The 6,531-nt window shown below is 34.9% G+C and overlaps 1 long non-coding RNA gene across 1 annotated transcript in view; it reads left to right on the top strand.

The window, feature by feature from the left end:
• The first annotated feature begins 850 nt into the window (after positions 1 to 850).
• The window catches only part of LOC107195410, a 42,609-nt gene continuing 36,928 nt past the window's right edge, over positions 851 to 6,531 (top strand). The window contains exons 1-2 of the long non-coding RNA XR_001516537.2: positions 851 to 965; positions 1,073 to 1,202. This is a non-coding gene — a long non-coding RNA (uncharacterized LOC107195410). The remainder of the gene's footprint in view (positions 966 to 1,072; positions 1,203 to 6,531) is intronic.

Consider the following 6,531-nt stretch of genomic DNA (forward strand, 5'->3'; position numbering starts at 1 on the left):
ACCTTGGAAACACTGCGACAGGGGGCCCAAATAATGACATTGCAATAGGGAGCAAGTCTCTAAAGACCAGTGTCATATGAGGCTGAGCTAAAATGATCAGAGGCAGTTAGCTATAGGTGGGTGGGCCTCTGAGCACTTTTCTGCTTGTCATTTTCTCTCCGTTAGGGCGGGTGTGTGTGGAGGCAAGGGACTGTAAATTCAGAATGCTTTAGGGAGAGCAGGTTGTGGAGGTTGGGGCGGAGGAGGGATTCTAGTTATTTTCTGACTAGTATCTTTGATGGCACTGTCCCTAGAGACCACCGTGCTGCCAGCCTGTTACTCATCCCCGGAGTGAATATTACTTTAGGAGAGGTCCCCATTTATGTGGCATCTGTATTGAAGCCTAAGAATCATTTCTAAAAAGAAGAATAATGCTGTTCAAACTATAAGAATGGGAAATTGTGTTAAAATCCACCCCTGGATCTTAGGAAAAGATTACATATTAAAAGTATGCTACAGGAGCTAACGTAAACAATCCAGGCCTTCAGCACTTTCTCTGAAAGGGAAAGAAAGGGTTTTACATTTGAGGGATTATGGGAGAAGCTGTGGGGAAGGGTCGGCCTGCTGACAGGAAGAGGATAAGACATTGAGTGGGAGGGGAAGCATAACCAAGTCATTTTTCTGGTCAGTGAACACTACCAAACAATTACGAGGATGGAAGCAGACATCTCTCATCTTCTTCAAAACAAAAAACTGAGTGAGCAGCCATATGTGAGGCTATGTAAACAGGACACTTCTGATCCCAGGAGTTAACAAAGACAGTGCCAAAAAAATGAGTCACTCAAGCATTGCCAAGGCTGAGGTTGGGGCTGAGTCATATGCGAATAAAATGTAACCTCACGTCCCTGCCTTCTTGTCCAGCTTCCCTGGATGGTGCAGGTGAAATGGACTTTTAGCTGCACCTCCTATGAACATTGGCTGTGTAGGTAAATAAGCCAGAAAATTCAGGATTTTTTAAAAGGATTTTCTTAAAAGTAATTTTTCCCGCTGAATGAGCCAAGTCAGCCACTCGGGCCTTCTTTTCTTTCTCCAGAGCTAACCAGGCTGGTGTCTAGATTGGGAGAAACTGTACCCAAGTCCAGAGAAAGCACACTCCAAGGAGTCCTCGGTAATTACTGAATGGAATTATCCACATGCCCATCTGGCCAAATCACCACTATCAGGTGAGTAACAATCTGTGTACACAGCACACCTTTCCTCTGCCTCCTGAAGCAAGTCCTTGGATCCCTGAAGAGCTCTCTTCAATCTCTGACCATGACATTTAATGCTGGCTTAGTCAGCCAACGTGTCTAAGACAAGTCATTGACTATGACACAGTCACTGCCCTGAAAGAATTAATTGTCTTTTGGTAAGATAAATTAAGTAAACATATAACTTTCAAACATAGCAACAAAATAAAAGTGTTTATGAGAGAGAATCAAGGTGAGTATATAGACATAGATTTAGGCATCTCAAGGATAGCTTTTTAAAATATAGATCTATATTGTTGGTCATATTGTACAGGCCTCCAGTCACAAGATGAATAGGTTTTAGGGAGCTAATGTGCACAATAGTGATTATAATTAATAATGATGTATACTTGGAAGTTGCTCAAAGAATAGATCTTAAATTTTGTCACCACAAGTGTTGATTATATGACCTTATAGAGGTGTTTGATAACATTACACTGGTAATCATTATAAACAAGTATATAACATATTAATTTGATACACTTATATATTACATATTACAAATTAACATATTATATACCTTCAACTTACCAACGCTTATATGTCAATTATATCTCAAAAAGCTGTAAAAATAAATAAATAAGAAAAATATATAATATAGATAAATATATACACATTTATATGATATGTATAAATGTGTCTGTGTTTGTGCAGATGGTCTGAAATGAATTTTAAAACTGAGATAGGATGCTCTCGAAGTCCTTCAAAATGTGTAATATTGAGACAGGCAGAAAGGAAAAAGGAAGATAACTCTAATCACAGGTTAGTCTGAAATGAAAGAAAATACTGTTTTTGACCCACAAGTAAGCACCACATAAACCACTTTAAAATCATTGTGTCATCTTTATAACTCCTTGAAAACTTGGTATGAGGCAGTCTCTAGGATGACCGAGGTTACACATGAGTAGAAAAGTCAAGATTTGCAACCAAATTATTTCCCAACTTCAAAGCCAACACTGTCTACACTGCACATATTAAATTAAGGCAGATACACTGAGAAATTGGAAGATTCTACTTTTCCCATCAATCAAAAGCATGAAGTAAAGTCAAATGGGTAAAAGATCTGCACATTATTAAAGAATTTCTGTGTGCATAGGATGAATATATAGAATCTCTGCTTGACTTCAAAGTTTAGCTACAGTTTTTCAAACATGTACTATCATTTGTTCTTTTGTTTTCAAAACTGAATAGTCAAGAGCAACCAGGTTGAGTTCAATGAGAGTTGAATTGAGGCTAAAGAATCACCTCTTTCTGGAAGACCAATGATTTTCACATTCGTCTTTATTTTATCCAGTTAAGGAAACCTACTCTTTTATCACTAGCTTCAACCTTCTTTCTTGGTCTTTTTTTTTTTTTTTAATTTGACAACAAAACATGAATGAAGCGTTTAAGTAATTGCAGACACTATAGCCAAAGATGATGATTCTGATCAAATTCTTCTCCTGGCTGGAAAAACAGTATCTGCATGTAACATTATTAAATGTTCATTTGGGAGCTGACTTATGGAAATCCCAATTCTGGGTGCAAAAAGAAGCCTCAAGTTGTTGAACAATGCATATGTAAAAAAATAAAGGTTGTAAAGAGCCAAGTCTAGGAATGCCATTGCTGATTATTATAGAATGAGTCCCTGCATTTTTAACAATCTGGAAATGTGGAGAATAATTTATTCTCTTTGAAAGTATAATAATTTTGTATTAATTCACTAATATTTAAGACATTTTATTGAGAATATAACCATGAACAAAAACAAAAAATCTTTTTAAGTGCTTCTCAAAACCAAGCTTGAGAAACATATCTATGTTATTTTTGAAATATGATACATGCTATATATATTAATCATCAGAATGATCAGAATTTTGCATATTTGGTATGACATTTAAATTCCCAATTCTTGGTAGCCTATGTGGGACTAAGAACTCCCATGGACCAGTAAAATTATAGGAGTAAGTTGCCTTGAGATAGTTGAGCTGGAGATAAGTAGAATTCCTTACACTGTATCAAAATGAATCTAAAGAAATATGTACATATAGTTTTGTTGTGACTAAAACAAACTAGCATTCACAGTGAGAAGAATGACCCAATTTACATGCTGGAATATTTTATGTATTTTATGTTCTGAAGAATTATTATTACTAACAATGACCTACATTTTGAATACTTAAGATCAGGAATATCTATCTATCTATCTACCTCTTTATCATATTTTCAGAGTGATACAGATGTAGATATGTATATAAATATTTGTACAAGTATGAAATTTATTTCAATCAAAAGACGCAAGAGATATCATTTTTTTTTTCTTTTCTCTAAATCAGATTCAATTGCCTTAAAGCTTTCACAGTGACACACAGGAATTCCAATTTGAGTAATTTTGGGACTCCCTATCTGCCTACAGAAATTTAAACATGGAGGAAGCTAAAGTCTTAATCCATAGAGGTTGTCATTTTTTAAATTGTGCCTATGACCAATAATGCTGTTGCCAACTGCCAGTCCGGGCCATCTGGCTTTTGAAAATTGCTGCTCCATGCTATCTCTGAGATGACCCTCATACAAACTCCCCTATCGACCTGATATCCCACAGCCGGTCCCTTATCTGAGGTGCTGGGACATGCCAACTGTCTCTGCCACCCCATCATTTGTCTGTCTCCTCCCAATCTAGGGAGGAGTTAGAACTTACTCTCTGGAACGGAAACCTGAACCTCCTCTATTCAAAGCACTTACTTCCCTCTGTCCCCTTCATCTTCCCCCATCTTGGCCTTTAGAGACATAACATTTTTGTTAACTTCCTCTGTTATACATGGAATTTTCATACCATATAATTTTTAAAAGTTTATTTCTCGCCAACTGGATTTTGAAAAATGTTTCAGGCAGTTTACTCCATTCAAAAATGTCATACGAGTTATGAATATGCATTAGGTCAGCATGCATCTGAACGTGCAATGCTTAAAGGACTGACCTCCAAAATCTATTTTAAACTATGTTGAACCAAGCAAATAAATTTGACTCCAATCATTTAAAACAATTATTTAATCAGCAATCACGCTTTAGTTGGCTGAGTGCCTTTCAAGCTCTCCTCTCATTTTTCCCTCCCTGGCCAAAGAGATCAGGAGCTGAACAAGTTGGTGTGATGTGTTCTTTTCGAAATGACTGCTTTTACCATTAAATTGGCCAGATGATTAATTTAAAAATTAAACTGTTTGGTCAGATACACGTACCCCTTTAAAGATCATTTGATACTGGATGCTGAATATCAAAGACTCACAGTAGAAAAAAGGAAACGTGGTTGTTAAAATAGCCTTGTACAGTCGCTATAAACAGAATTTTTTAACATGCAAACTGTACAGTGAGTACAGTGTTTAAATCCACAAAGATGCTTTAAATAGAGTATTTCTGTAATGTAACATCTTGTGTTTTCATATTTCCCATCATATTCAAAAATATTCTTCAACATAAAGAAAAAGTACAATATATTTGCATAGTAGGAATTAAGAGCTGAAAACACCAGAGACTATAAAGAAACTGGAATAATAAAATATAGCACTTTCTGATTTCTGTATATTTTAAAAGCGAGTGTTTATACTTGTAAATTATTATATACAGAATTACTATCAAATTCATGATGTTTTTAAAAATAGAGTAACAATGTTTTCTGTAAATGCTGGACTCACAAGGATTAGGCTATGATTATTTTCTCAAGGACATGTAGATGTCAAAGTGATGTATATGCTTATGGATTATCCTTTATAGAGAGGGAAAAAACTAAGCAAAGTAATATAAGTAAAATAAATCTAGCAATCAGTGAAAAATTAATTAAGGCCTTGCTTACACATCTGTAGATAAGGAAACCGACTCACGTTTTTTAAAGATTATCTGCTTTCTTAAATAATCACTTAGAGAAATGATTAATCACTTATACTCATTTTAATTTTTATAATTAAGCTTGTATTTCATTCATGTTACACTTCCTTGAAGGATCAAGACAGTGCTGAGGGAAAGGAAAGAATGGTTTATGGGTTGCTTCAGGCAGCATTTTCTTCATTCATTTAATAAATACGTATTGTGTTAGTTTCTAAGAATATAGCTGAGAATAAGACAGGCACAGTCTAAGCTCTCATACAATCAATCCTAGGCCATTATTAAATTAATAACAATTATTCTTGAAAGTATATATAGACACAGTTTCTTGATTTTGAAATAAACAATTATTCTTTTTAAAGGTGGATACTAAAAACACATAAGTACACAAACATTTTATTTCTAGCAGTAAACTTGGCTATAGTTTATATTAACTCTTTCACCACACATTACATGTGTTCTCTTGTTGCTATAGTTCTATTATTCCTAGAAAGCTAAACTTTCCTTCCAAAGATGATTGGATAATTCAAGCAAGAAAATTCAACAACATTTGAAAAGGAATATTTTACAGTTAATGATGGACCTTAGCTTATTTATGGTCTTCTCTTAAAGTTTGGTTCAAACTGGTAATTTGCTTCTCGTATACTCTAATTGTATTATTTCAGAAATTCTGTCAATTTGTAACATTCCAAAAGTAGAATAGAAATGGAAGTTGTTACAGTCAGTTATTGCTGCATAACAGACAAAACCAAACTTAATTGTATGAAATAAAAATCACTTTATTATGCTCATGTATTTTGTGAGTCGGGAACTTAGAAAAAGCATAGCACAGATGGCTTGTCTCTGCTTGACAATGCCTAAGATCTCAGCTGAGAAGACTCAGAGACTTGAAGTGACTCGAAGGCTAGGATTGAAATCATCTAAGAACTCACCCACTCACAGGTCTAGACAATGATGTCAGCTGTGACTGACCCTCACTCAGGGCGTCAGCCAGAATAGTTACATGTGGCTTTTTTATGTCATCTTTCTTCCTCTTCACAGCCTGGTGACTAAGTTCTAAGAGTGAACTTCTTGGTAGAAACTGTATCACCTTATATGACTTAGTCATATAGTGTCACTTTCATCATAGACATAGGCCTACAGAGATTCCATATTTTAATAGGAGGAGTATCAATAGTACAATGTAAAAACATGGAGAGTGAGATAGCTTACTGTGGCCATGTTGGAAAGCTCAATCTACCACAGAAGCAACTGAAAATTAAAGACACATAGTTCTCATCACATTTTTTGTTTATAAGCATTATGTTACACTATATTCTTTCATTCAGGACCGAAGGACTTTAATAGTAATAATAAGATATATAGTATATATTAATATAATTATATAATACATATAATATATTATGAA

Source organism: Pteropus alecto, unplaced genomic scaffold (genome assembly GCF_000325575.1).
Source record: "Pteropus alecto unplaced genomic scaffold, ASM32557v1 scaffold71, whole genome shotgun sequence".
NCBI lineage: Eukaryota > Metazoa > Chordata > Mammalia > Chiroptera > Pteropodidae > Pteropus > Pteropus alecto.